At 52.0% G+C, this 14,255-nt stretch overlaps 1 long non-coding RNA gene across 1 annotated transcript; it reads left to right on the forward strand.

Moving 5' to 3' along the window:
* The first annotated feature begins 1,094 nt into the window (after positions 1-1,094).
* LOC136791624 (uncharacterized) lies at positions 1,095-13,958 on the forward strand. The gene is made up of 3 exons (XR_010833988.1): positions 1,095-1,815; positions 2,812-8,777; positions 11,565-13,958. It is a non-coding gene; the product is annotated as an uncharacterized lncRNA (long non-coding RNA).
* Positions 13,959-14,255: the final 297 nt, after the last annotated feature.

Genomic DNA, 14,255 nt, shown 5'->3' on the forward strand with positions numbered 1-14,255 from the left:
CAAAGCTGAAACGTTTTCTGGGTGCATCGTTTTATCCCGGCTGAGCAGCTGGCTCTGCGGAGAGAGGCGGCTGTGGCCTGAGAGCACGTAAAGCCAGGAGCCGCTCCCGTGGTCAGAGGGAAACTGGGGAAGGGGAGAAGTTTTGGGTAGGAAACAGGCAGCTGAGCTGTCCGCGACCGGCAGGCTGATGTCCCACGCTTGTCTGACAAATGCTGAGCTCTTAGGTGACTCTGTGTGTTAGGCTCTCATTACCAAAAATAAAGAAAAGAGAAATTATCAGAATTTACTAAAACCATTCGGTTAGAGAACGCACACCTGCGACTAGGCACTGAGCAGTATTTTAAGGCTGTTAAGTCAGACCTCAGCAGTACAAATGATTGAACACTCCAATTTTCCTTCTCATTTTAAAGCAAGATTTCCAATTAATGCTTTCAGCCTTTATCACAAGGCCATAAGCAGTTGGCCATCAGTGATTTGTTGGTTAGGACAGGTTTAAATCATCAGAATAGTCTTTTGCTGATGCATAGGCGTTGCTTTCCTTAAACCTTGCTTTAAAATCTGGTCTCTCCATGCCGTGCACCCGAGCACCACGCTGCTGAAGCTGGGGGTGGCGGCATGCAACCCCCGCCAGTCCCGCTGCCTCTGGTTGCCAGTTGTTAAACACCTTGCTAAGACGTACGAGTGTGCGCGCGTGCTTCTATGGAGAACGTGAGCGATGGGAGGGATAAATGCGGCCGAAGGGAGGTCAGTACAAGTCAGGTTTATCTGGTGTAAAGGTGCGCTTTACGCCTCTTCTTTGAGTTTGCAGCCCAAAGGCACTGGAACAAGGGCATCGTGCGGCCTCTGCGGGCTTCTTCTCCCCAGGTAAGATCCACACGGGTGCAAGAAGAGGCAGGTATCCGTGGCCGTGTGCTTGCAGGGAGTTGTGTCGCTGCCTGCCCCTCGTATCTGCGGGCCAGGCGGTGGCACAAGGCTGGGTGCCTGCCCAGAGGGCCGCAGCAGCGCCCAGCGCGTGAGAGATCCCACGGTGTCTCCATGGGCTGGTAGGTGCTTTGCAAGACATTTTACAGCCCAAACATGTTAGGAATAGAATATTTTGTTTTGTTTTGTTTCTGGGGGTTTCAATTGCTGGCGTAAGCTGTGTAGGAAGCCCTTCTTTTTAATGTGACGGAGAGCACTGCAGTAATAAAATAACTTCCTTAAAAATAACATTTCCCCCGCACGGCAGCAGAACTGTGCGGCCACCCCCTCTGCAGCTGCTGGCATCCCTAGCTGAGTGCTAAATCTTTACAAAGGCCTTTTAAAATCTTTTTCAAATAATTGCCTTATTAAATACTCGTACCTCCTGATTACAGCTGAGCAAATAACTCACAGTGACTATTTTCTGGAGGGAGGTTTAACCATACTTTTTCTCACAGAACTTCCACTACCACCTCATAAGTAACTAGCAATTATTTATCGTTCATGTTGGTTCACTGGATTTTTAAATGCTGTATTAGCTTTTGCTCTGACAATCAGTCCTTAGATGGGTCCTTGAAACCAATTCATTGCGATATCGAAATCTGAGCTCTGAGAGAGGCACTTCTGCCTGGAAGTACTATCCACAGCGACGTCGCTGTTTGTCTTCTGCAAGTGCTTGTTTGCTCTCCATTAGTGGTATCCGCTCTTATCCCGCCTCTGCTCTCCAGAAACAAGAGTGCAAGACCCTGACTTGATCTCAGCTGACGGCGTTTCAATGGAGCCCGAAATGTAGATGGGGTGCTGAAGGGAACCACCTGCAGGATTTCCCATCTCTGCTGCTGCGGGTGCGCGTCGGTAAGGGACGGGCAGGTAGAGCCAGAGGTGCCTCCACTGTGGCTGTGAAATAGCATCTGCTCTGCAGGAGGCAAAGCACACGAAAAAACACATCCTAGCACTTCCAAGGGTCTGTATTTTAGAGGGCCGGTGGGGCCCTGTGACTAACGGTGATAATTGCTGCTTTTAAACACCCGACGACCTCCGAGTCTCTGAATAGCCGCAGTGCGGTTTCGCTGTCACGGGCAGGGCCACTTACAGCACAAATTACTGAAAATTACAGAAAAAAAAAACAAAAACCACGTCCAATTCTCAGTAGCTGGACATCGGTCAGAGTGGACACCCCAGCGGGCTGTTTCCACCACAAACGACTGAAGCCCCTCGCAGCTGCTGGGGCTCTCGGCGGTACTCGTCCGCGCACCGTGCCGGGGCCGTGGGGTGGGCGAGCGCCTGGCGGGGGCTCGGTGCTGCCCGGGGCCAGACCCCGGCCACAGCCCCTGCAGGAGCCAGGCGCTGCCACCCGCACCCCTGCTGCTGGCTCGGGGTGGTGACGGGCAACACGGAGCCGGAGCAACGTCCCCAGTGCGTGTTCTGGCTCTGTCCCGGGCCCTCTGGTAGTATCATGCGAATTGCTTCACCGACCCAGAAAAATTGGGTGGGTTTGTGATCCATTCTGTTCAAACACCGAGATCCCCTCGTGTAAGCTGCGGGCTGGTGGCAGTAGGAATCCAAAATCCCACCTGGGGTTGTGCGTGGGTTTATTTTATCCTCAGTACAGCAAACATCAGTGCTATAAAGTTGCATAGACCTTTTTCCCCATCCAGCTGGGTATAATCTTGTTTTCACAGCTCAGTCTGTTCCCTGCAGGTGAACGGATCGAAGTGTGGGGATTCTGGATTTCATTTGCTGTGTGCTTGGGCACATGGACACTTTCCCAGCTGCTCTTCATTGCAGAGGGATGAATTGCAGGCTGGCAGGTTCCTCTGCACAGGCACTTTCTATTTATTTTTTTTCCAGCAGGTTCCTCCAATTCCCAGCCCAGTGTCCCCAGGCAGCAGATGTGGTGGTGCCATGCTCAGGTGGCTTTCGCTGCCCTGTGCGGAGCTGTGCCCGGGAGCCTGCGGAGCAGAGCCCACAGCTACGTGAACGGGACTGAAACAGGGTGGGAACAGCGTAATTCCCTTGGGGACACCGCGGGCCAGGGCTGCCCAGCTTCTGGAGGCTTTTTGGGGCTGCAGCTGGGTCCAGAGAAGCTGCCCATTAATGCACAGTCCCACTCCTGGGACAGGTCGCAGCCCTGCTGCTCGCCCAGGGACACGGATGGTCCAGGTGTGACGGCGGAAGGTGAGCCCAGCCCTGCTCCTGGCAGCTTGCTGGACCTACAGGTGGGCTGAAAAGTGGGTCCATCACTTTCGTCACCACCGTTGGAAGGCTCCAGTGCGATATGTTGTCACCTACACAGCGCACGGCGGCTTGTCTTCTGGCTGCCCTCTGTTAAACAGCAGCAGAACAGCTGTTAGCAACCAAAGCAGGGAAGGGAGCAGCAGGGCGGCTGTGTGAGCACCTGCACCACGTCACGATTCACGAGCTGGGGGCTCATTTTCGCAATCAACTTCCGCAGAGGGAGCAGCAAGCCACCAAAATCCCACGGACACCTAATTTTGAGAGCACAGCTGGGACAGCTTGCATAGATAAACTGTTATTGAGGATCCCTGTGGGGAGATCCCCATCTTCCAGGAGGAAAGCACGCACGTCAGCATGAAGAGGGGATGGCGGAGTGAGAAACCAAACACAGACATCAAGCCGAGCCCTGTAAACACCTGAGGCCACAATGAAGAGGCGTAAATAAAAGCAGCAAGACCCAAAGCCCGACGATGGCAGCAGCAGTGTCACTGCTGTGCTGCACTGGCAGGCTGCTGGGATTCGTACACCTGCTGCTCACAAAACTGCTGCTCTCACCAGCGTCTGAGCGACAGAATCACCACACCCAGCATGGTGTTTAGAGTATTTTGGGGTGACTTTTATTCTGTTTAGTGCTGCTGGAAAACTGATTGACTGTTTTTTTTTGTTTTTTTTTTTTTTTTGGTGCCATTCATACCAACAGCTGAAAGAGGGGTATTTATTTCAGTGAAGCTCTTAATGACTGGAAAGGAAATGAGTCGTAAGTAATTATAAATAGCTGCAGAGCTAAATGCATGTACAGATTCACTCACTGCTGAGACATAGTAGTTTTTCTCATGAAAATGCCGTCTTGCTCCTCAGACAGATTCCTAAAGCCACCTTGCTGGCCGGGCAATGCGGTGCCCAGGCACGGTGTCAGCTCGGGGTGCGATGGCCCCAGAGGCTCAGGCGGCCTCGCAGGGCCCTCGGGGGACCCACGAGCGCAGCCACAGCCACGGCGCTGCCTTTATGCAAGACACTTGGGCCTGGCCGTGTTTTGGCTTCAGGGGAAACCCAAGGGTAAAGCTGATGCTGGCTGGAGCAGCGCTGGGGCCTGGGTGTTTGTGGGGATGGCTGCCACAAAGGAAATAATTTATTAGTAAAAGCGCTCGTAAACCAGCCCCATTTACAAAGCAACAGGCTTTGTTTTCAGTGGAGGAGCAGCAGCGTGGCAGTGACTCATTGATGCTTGGTGGTAGAAGCGAGCCTTTGAGAGCTCATAAAATCATCACCGAGGGGTTTAGTGGCGTTGCGGTGCTGGGTGCCGCGCTGTGCTGGGTGCCGCGGTGCTGGGTGCCACGCTGCAGCTTCGCGGCGGGTCCTGGAGCCACCAGCCCCGTGGCCTGGCTGCCGATTGCTGCCCGGGCAGCCCGCGGGCGCGCTGCCCCTGGGGCCTGGTACAGACCCCGCTGCCCAGCGGGTAACACTGCAGGAATTAGGAGAAACGAGGAGCCTTTTTTTGCTTGCACTGCCTCAGTTTTTCTGTAGGAAACTGGAGCTCTCAAGCAGTGACTCTGACCTTGCAAATTGAACTAAATCAAACCCATCTTCATTTGGCGTAGCGTTTTGGGTTGCTGCAGCAGAGCAGCAAGAGCTGCACCCCGAGACCCCCGGAGGCTCGGCCGAGCCCGTCCTGTCCTCGCTGCTCTCCAGGGAAGAGAGCAGGAAACGCGCGTCTCGGGCTGGAGCAGCAAGCCATGAACGGTCTTTCTGGGAAGTCATGGTTCCTGTTACCAAACCCCAGCCCTCTGTAGCCTGGGATAATCTAAGGCATGTGTGCAGGCGAATGCGAGAAGCCTGTCCCTCCCCCTGCAGTCTAATCCCGCTCCTCCATAACCTGTAGTTTCTGTTTTGTGATGATAAACAGAGGATCTGCCTGAGAACTGAGAAAGACTTTTTTTTTTCCAAAATATTTTTTAGAAAATCTAATTTATAGAAACTTAAACAAGGCTGTCTGAATAGCTTTCACAGACTTACACGAAGCTTTAGCATGACGATGAAATTAGAAAAATACTTCTGAACATATTCATAGAGCCAGCATAGCTTTGGGGTGATCTTTGGGTCTATGAAATAAAAACAGATAATAAGAAATAGTCTCCTTTTTGAAAAGGATAATATCAAATTATGTTTAGCTTAATATTTAAATTAACTAACATTCATATACATCAAGATTCCTTGCTTTTAATTCATAGGATCGTAAAATAAATACTTGAGCAAAGGAATTCTGGTTGAGAAACTTGGAATGTGGGAACTGTCTTTTCTTGAATTTGTGCAATCTGAGCACTCGGCATATGAAGGTACAAAGTACGTCTGATTATTAAGATTACTTTGCATGCCATGATGTAAAGCATTGCTGCCTTACCTACAATAAACTCACCTCAGCAGCTGTGTGGTTGGAAGAGAGATGTTTTGCCAATGCTGCTGTTTCTCCCTCGTTGCTAAATGTGTGCCAGTGCTGGGAAACATTTTGTTGTTTCAGGGGTTACTAAAACCCATTTTATTAACTCAAGAATATGACTTGGTGAGTAAATAAACACACCCACAAACTAGGCTGAAAGTACCCAGAAACCTGGTTTCCAAGAGAGAGACCAAAGTTATTTTGAAGACTCGACAACTTGCGAAGTTGTCTGAATGTCCAAAATTGTGTCATCTTCAAAATTTGGATTTTTATATATATGTATATTTTAGCAGCCACATCTTGCATTTGATTCAGTGTTTTCCCTTTCACCATACAGCTTCTTTCCCCCAGCTTTGCCAAAACAGCTTGCTGGCTGTTTTTTTAAGGGCCAAGCTGGTATCCTACTTGTAGGGTAAGGCCCAGAGAGGAACAAACTCGCCGAGCAGCCATCCGTTGTGGTAGGGCGATTAGAAGGGTGGTGCTCGGCTCCTCCTGAGAAATCTGGAGCGTGTTCCCAAAACATCCCAGACTGGAATGGTGGCTGTTGTGACGAGCATGGGAAGCGTGGATGCCAGCAGTGATTGGTACTGTCGTTATTGGGAGATGGTCTGAAATGCCCCCACTGAGCTCTGGCCACGTCCCACCCCGTGTGAGCTCAAGGCACTGATGGCACCTCGGGTGCCATGTCCCAGCCCTGGTGCTGGTGGTGGGCAGCACCGCTGCGTGGACACATCACGGTGTGCACGCAGCCCAGTCTGGCAGCAAGCAGCTACCCCGGCTGGAATTTGGCACACGTGGCCGGGTTCACGGCTGCAAGAAGGGCCGTGGGAACCGCAGAGATAGCCGCAGCAGGTCAGGACCTTCCTCTGCTCCTCTCCAAAAGAACAAGGAACTGAGAAAATTAAAGGCAGCCACAGGGAGCGCGATGTAAGCAGCTGTTCACTTTATTGCAAGGACAAGTGTCTTACGTGACACATGGGAGCAAATGTAGGAGTGAAACGAATGAAGGGAAGCAAAATGAAACAGATGAAAACCCAACTAAATGGAGAAGTGTGCAATGAAAAGAAATTGAAAAGGGTGAAAGAGGAGCGAGATGGCTGCGAGGAGCAGGAGAGGACCAAGAAGAGCAGAGACCCCGTAAGCAGGCTTGAACCAGGCTGTAAGTACCGAATGAGGTGAGCAAGGCTATGGCAGTCTCCAGGGGCTGAGTGCCTAAATTATTATCGCGGTTTCAGTAATTTTTGCCTGTATCTGTTTGATGTGGTGTCAGTGCAGTGCTGGAGGTATGGGGTTAGGAAGCATTCGGGATATTTTGTAGTATGGATGCACACCTGTACAGATACATTTCATATGGGTTACATCCCAAATGGGGCACACTTCTTAATTCTTTGTTTTGTGGAAGCATCTAAGAGAATGGCTTCTAGTTAGAAACAGTCAGTCATGTGAACCCAGCATGGAAATAAAGCTCCAGAAAACATAATTTATAGCAATTAGGACGGAGTCGGGTGGTTTCTCTTTACATGGCAAGACGTTATTTTTTTCCTTCTGTTCGCTCCCAGAGGGGAAATGCACAGGCTCACCTTCCTTTCAAATGTACTCTGCTGTGGTTGGGCCTAATGGAAACTCCAGAAAATTTGGTTTTCAGCCATACTGCTCATCCTGAGCTACCCTGCGGATAGAATAACAAGCAGCATTTAATGTGAGCACGTAGAGCAGAGATTCACCAGGCCTGTGGTTTGCTATTCTGGGCATATCTTGGTATTTTGGCTCTAAAGGGACAAAACGGAGGACTACCGTGGGAATTGGTCATAAAACTGGCGGAGTATTTGCGATCTCAGACCCCAGATATTGCACCTTGAGGACTCCAGTCACGGGGCTTGGGCAGCGCGGGCTCTGCAGGAGCTGCTCAGAGGGCGACGGCTTCTCCTTGCTCTCTGCCCACGGCCAGGCCACGGCGCCGCTGCCAAAGCCCCGGCCAGCGGCACTGCCCCGTGCCGTGTGGTGGGCACAGGCACAGCTTCACCCCGCGCTGGCACCAGGGTTGGAGCAGACTGCAGAAAACCGGGTCCCCGCTTGCAGCCCCCGGCAGGCACCCAGCTGCAGCAGCAGAGGAAGGCTCGCCTCAGTTCCCTGCCCGGCGCCTGCGGCCTGGGCCCGGCAGCTGTGAGCAGGCCCCGCGGCCCGGCAGGGCCTGGCACCTCGGCGCCCCGCTGTCCTCTCGGGGCTGCCTCCGCTCTCCTCGTGCTTCTCACCAGGTTCTGCAGCTCTTACCCCGGGTATTTACATGCTGCCCTTCTGCCTGGGGTGCAGCTAGGGACGCTTCCTTCCAGTGCTAAAATAAATAACTCTGAGCTTGTAAATAGGAGAGTCCTCTGTGGGTTGTTTTTCCATTGCTGGATAACCCAGTCCCTGACGGAGGGAATTGCCTGGGCGAGGGGCGAATCTTCCCATGCAGACACACCAGAGGCTCGTTAAGTGTGCGGTGACTTCCAGCTCTCTTTTCACGCCCCCCAGGGAAATGCTGAATGGCAATGATGTGGTGACCTTTAAATCTCCCCGCAAGCCTAGCATTAAGACAAAGATGTGAACGCAGGCTTCAGCACTCAGGGTCAAGAAGAAAGCCTGTTCAGCCTTGCAATTAGTGGTGTGTGTCTGTCTGTTGACCACCAGCCTTCTGTCCCATAAACAGAAAGTGTCAGTTATTCTGGGAGGTGTCGAGACACTTATGGTCTCTCACCATTAGTTATGTTCTTTCCTTGCAGTTTCATGTGTGGTTGCCTGGTAGTTGATGTCTTTCGAATGATTTTTCGGTCTTTGTGGCAGCTGAAGTAACTCGGAGGATGCCAGGAGGATGAACTCAGGAAGCACGGTCACTGGCAATGCCACTTCCCTGTGTGAAGCTGAAGGGATAAAGCCCAGATACATCTCAAAGGAGCAGGGGATTCTGCATCTCCAACAGTGTTGGATCCTGGCTTATAAATGCCGATGATTTATCTGAAGCGCAGCTTCTGAACGGTGCTACTCTAAATAGACACAGAAGTCCCACTGCAGCATGTTTGATAGGAGCACAGAGCTACCCAAAGCAAAACCATTCTGCATTCCAGGAACGTTTCCCAGAAGAACAAATTATTTCTCTGCGGTGTAGGTATGTTGGGTAGGTGACTCATATATTGCCTCTGCTTTGAACAAAACTGTGGGTTTATATCCAACTAATAAATTCCACTATCTCCAGTCTGTAAACTGCTGCATCAAAACACCCATGCACCAGAACTGTAACGTTTCCATCGGTTCAGTTTTTGCAGACTGGGATGGGAGCCATTTAATCTTTTTCTCTGCAGGCCTGTACATCCAGCCCCTGCAGCCTCTAGAGGGGTGTGATCCCCACGGCGTCATCTTTTTGTTCATAAAATTAGTGTTTTGTGACTACTTGAATCATCATTTTCACCCTCACTGTGGCAATAACCATCCTGCTTGCTGCAGGATCACAGGCTGCGCTTTTGTCCCTCTCTAACTTTCTCGTTCTCCTTGTGCTCAGGATGCTGTTTTGCCTCCAGCGGTGGCCGTGGCTGGCTGCTCTGTCCCCCTGGGGCCCGGGGCAGCAGCTGCCGTGGTGCCCTGCAGCACATGCGCCTGGCTCAGGTGTTTTGGCAGGCACAGGACCCGGAGGTGCTGGAGCAGCTCTGGTGGGGCTTTGGGCTCTGCAGTCCCTGCTCGTGGTGCCAGGCACTGCCGCCAGGATGGGCGCAGCGGTGTCCCAGGAGGAGGCACAAGAAGAGAACGCGGCCGACAGTCGATGGAGAGAGAAAATGGGGCAGTCGAAAAGGCAAGTGGTGAGCTCCAGGCACCGTCCCCGCACACCTCGATGTTACTTTGGTTTCCTTGGGGTGGGGAAACCTCGAGCACAAGGTGAGAAACCTGTGCTCGTTGGGAAAAGGCTGTCCCCGTAACCCGCCCCAGTGCTACTAGGGCATACGCATGTGTGAAAACCGCAGTCATTATCAAAATGTTTAATTTCCCATGAAACTTTTCATGGCACGTTTAATGGGCTGTACGGAGCCCGTGGGACCCCTGAAAGCTTGATGGATGCTGGTGACTCAGGTCCCCAGAAGCGTCTTGTCCGAGCTTGAACCAAGTGTCATATAAACCTTGCAAAAGGGTTTTATAAAGGGCAAAATTCAATTCTACTGCTGAAAGACATAGTTAGGAGCACAAAGAGGAATTTTTCAATTACGTGAGTCAGATTCTCCCTCTTGAATGTCTGCTCAATTAAAGAACTCGGTGACAAATAACGTGTACATGCTGTGGAAATGGCAGCTTTTATAGCATCCTGAGCCATTCAGCAAGAGAAATGATCTCCCTTGCCGTTTTCAAACCATGTTGCTGTTGTTTTATGGCCTTTTTGTAGAAGCAAGTTTGGGCTTAGACTCCCATTTCCAAATTTTCATTTTGCTTCTTTGTGTTAGGTCTGGACACTGTTCTGAACAGGAATCTAATTGGTACTCTCAGGGTTAAGCGTACGAAGAATGACATGCCATGAAATCTTGTACTCCCCTTGTTATTTCCCATCTAAAAAGACTTGCTTCCATTATTTTCCCACTTTTTTGCTGTTCGAGGCCCTGTTGGTCCAGAGCCACAGAGCCCCCGCTGCTGTCCTGCGTGAGCAGAGCCTTCCCAGGCAGGGGCTGTGGGCGCTGTGGGATGCCGCAAGCCTGCCGTGCTGTCCGTGGCAGCTCGCTCAGGGAACGCCGGGGTCCCAGAGAGACCGGAGGCAGCGGGTGAAGGAAGATGGAAGCACAAGTCCTTGTGAGGTTGGCAGAAGTGTGGAGAAAGATCGCGATTTCAGGTGCATGCAGGTAATGTTTTATTGTCATGTGGCAAAAGACAGTAAAGGAATAGTGAAGGTAGTGCCAGCTGAACACAGAAAATAAGGAGCCATTTTAATTCTGCAAAGCCTTCAGATGCTTCCTTTGGAGGTAAAAGACGACTGCTGCACTGGCAGAGGGGCTGCGGGGGCACTGCCTTCCCGGGGACGGTGAGCGCACCGAGCCGCCACAGGGCAGGGGGCACCGTGTATGTGAAAATAAGACCAAAGCATTTTGACGTTTGTGGGGTTTTTGTTTGTTTGTTTCTTTGTTTTTAAGTAGAGTAAACTCAAGTAGTTCCATTAAGGAAGAATTGAGTTACTCTGACTTCTGCCAGCAGAGATCTGGCTGATTGTGTTCCCTGGTGAAATGAGGGAAAATGAAACTAATCTGACCATTAGGAATAATTACTGAAAAAGAAAAATGACCAGGGTGATAATTACTGCAAAATGGATGGGGTTTGTGCACATGCATCCTGTACCTTTTGAACTTCTGAGGCACTGTGCTCCAGACCCAGCAAAACCTGAGACTATTTCCAAGCGTTGTGCTGGAATAAAGCAGCCCTTTTCCCCGTTTTGTTTCCGGGGCCGGACGGGGCTGTGCTCTCCCCATCCTGCCTCCATGGTACCATGCCAGCACAGGCAGCGGCACTGCGCATGTTGTCCCCACTTTGTGCTTTTGTTCTTTGTTGCTAACCCCATGGGCTGGTTACCCTAATGTGCTTGGGCAGGTATTATATCTAATATATCACTTCATGCACGGAAGAACCTGGCACTCGGTTCAGGCCCTGCAGGAAGAGGGGCCAGGTTCTCACTGTGCTTGGTGACGTGTCCCCTGCATGGCCTTTGGGATGCTGCTTCTGGCCACGGGAAGGGGTCCCTGCATGCTTCCTCGGCATGCCGGGCACTTGTTGAAATAACAGTCAGATTCTGGACTGAAAGTGCTGCGTTCATTTGGGACGGTCATTATCGATAACTGGCGTTGGTTCATCGGCGTGGCGTTCTGCACGTCTGCCAACCACATTCCCAGCAAACCAGTGTGTGATTAAAATGTTCTTTGTCTTTTTGAAGGTCACAGTTCCTGTCCTGTCCCAAACAAGCCCTGCCCTTCTTGGTACATGGATTTATAAGTAGCTGAACAATGAACTCTGGAACAGCCTTGGGAAGTCTCCTCTTGACCTGGTTCCTCCTGTTGCAGCCGGGAGGAGCGACACCAGGAATGCGCAGTGTGAGAATGTCTCAGCAGGGCAGTGACGTTGGTCGGTGCTGGGGTTTGGGGCCTTCTGGCTCGTGGTGAGAAGCCCAAGGCTCCCAGTCGAGTCCATGTGGTTGAGCGAGATCCCGTGGGCATTCCTCGCACGTGCCTCACTCAGTGCCCGTGTCAGGCACTAAGCTGAGAGGACGACGCGCCTCGGATGCGTGCATTTCAGGACAAGGCCACGTGCCTGGACTGCAGCTCATTTGGGGTTCAGTGGCCTGTCAGGGAGCCTGAGCGTTGAGAAGACATCCCTCTGGCCAGAACCCTCTGGGACATTCACGCACCTCTGCAGAGCACCGCTGCTGCCTGCTGCACACAGCACCGCGCCAGCCCCGCAGTGGAGCAAGGCTCTCCGCGTTGGTCCGTCAGCAACCCGCAGGAGAGTCAGCAACCTCCGCACCAAGTTCTGTACTGCCGAGGCTCCTCATGAAACCTGGGCCTGCAGGCTTCAGATACTGGCACAACATTTGTGAACCTGCAATGTGCTCAGACGGTATCGATGCCTAGCCATGCATCAGTCGGTAAACTCTTAAACCTTTTGCGTTGGAGAACGAAAACTTTGCACAGGGTTTTCTCCAGGCGGTGGCAGACAAGCCAGGTTGCTGCTGCGTGGTGGACCTTGGAAGACATTGGTATGCAGGGATGAGGCAAGTCATCAATCCCACAACATCTTTGATCAGTGAACTGGTGTGGCTGCAGATAATTACAATTTCATTGAAAACAAGCTAAAGAGCCCTGCTACCACAATAATTGGAGTGTTAAGATAATGAAGCAATTACTCGGTGTAATAGAATAGAGACAGAACAGCTATGGCACGTTAAATACAGATATAAATCAAACTCTTTTTCTGACAGTATATTGAGATTCACTTGTTACATCACTTATTGTTGAAGTCACCATTTATAGTGTAAAATAGTTATCTTTGCTGAAGGGAGAGGGTTTGTATGATGAATATGTATGATGTGTTTTCTATATAACATGCCTGCTGTAAGGGTGTTCACTAACATTCTTAGAGATCTCTGAGTTTCAGAAACAGCTGTGGGATCTCTCCAGGCTGCATGTGGGTCCCAGGCTCTGCAGTAGTTACTCAGCCCAGCTGCTGGGTGGCTTTTGGAATGGAGGTGTGCCTGTTTCAGACGTTTTCCTGTGCGCAGCCGTGGCTGGTGATGGAGAGACTCTGCGTGGGACCGTGGGCAGCCGCCGAGGGGTCGGTGCCTGCTGGAGGCGTGCGGCACGTGGCACGGGGACAGGCACGTTGCAGAGACCCGCTGAGCTGTGTGACAAGTGAGCAGGACATGTGGAGATAAGTGGAAAATTGGCGTGTGTCCTGAGGCAGGCTTTTTTCCTCCCCTTTAGGAGTTGTGAGTCAGCACCAAAGGCAGGTGGTTTTGTTTGCACATGCGAAAAACCTGACTGCGGTGTTTGCAAATGTGAAGCAGCACTGGGGGCACAGGTGGAGGCTGCAAAGAGCAGATATCCCTGAAAACACAGAGGCTTGGGGAAAATGTGGTTCTGCTGTGTGGTGTCTCTTGTTCCAGCCTGGGAGGAGCAGGGTGCCGCTGTGGGGGCCCATGGCCCGTGTGGCTGACGTGGCTGCGGTGCCATCCCCAGCCATGGGCACAGCCCTCGTGGCTGGTGTCTGCTGGCCCCTGGGGCCAGGAACCGCTCCTGGCTGCCTGCTGCTCTTCTCTCACCAGCCCTAATTTCACAGAAATTGGATAACGTAAGGGAAAAACCAACAAGCCCGAAGGAAACGCCGTGTGCTCAGCACGCTGCTCCCCTGGGCAGCTGCAGACCCCCAGCGCCACGTCTGGGACATCTGGGGGACAAGGAGGGACTTGCAAACCACGGGGTGTGGGACAGGAGTCACAGCAAAGAGGAGCAAAGGCAACTGCTAGAAGCTGCCATGCTCAGCAAAACCGGCACGCGGGCTGGAGCCTGAGCAGCGCTGCCTGAGCATCGCCTTTGCCTTGCACAGAGCGGAGCCGTGCCTCAGCCACTTAGCCCGAAGGGGGTGGTAAAGGCAGAATAAACACAATCATGCTTCTGAAGTGAGTAATCATCAGATAGGTTAATTCTTTCTCTTCTCTCTGGCATCTTTCCATGGTGTTGGTTTTTCACAGCATCGCTCATGTTTTATGGCCACCCCAACACCTCCCTGGTGCTGGCGGCTGCAGCGTCCCCGTGCTGCTGCAGACCCTCCCCAAGCCCCCAGCTGCAGCTTCCCCAGCAGGCAGGGGCTCCCTGCAGCTGCTGAGGGCAAAAGCCGAAGCCAAGGAATCACAGACACAACGAAATGTGCCCCTTTCTCCGGGCCGTAACTGGGAGCCGTGCGAAAAGGCAGCGCTTCCCGGGAACGAGGTGACGGTAAAGCAGAAGTCGTGTCTGATGGGGCGCGGGGGCCTGCCTGTTCCCACTAAATGGCACTCTGAAATGCAATTCCCACGTGGTTATTAAACGGAGCATGAGAGGGTGAAGGCTAATTAGTTTGGTTCTGTGCTGCA

Source organism: Anser cygnoides, chromosome 10, assembly GCF_040182565.1.
Source record: "Anser cygnoides isolate HZ-2024a breed goose chromosome 10, Taihu_goose_T2T_genome, whole genome shotgun sequence".
Lineage (NCBI taxonomy): Eukaryota > Metazoa > Chordata > Aves > Anseriformes > Anatidae > Anser > Anser cygnoides.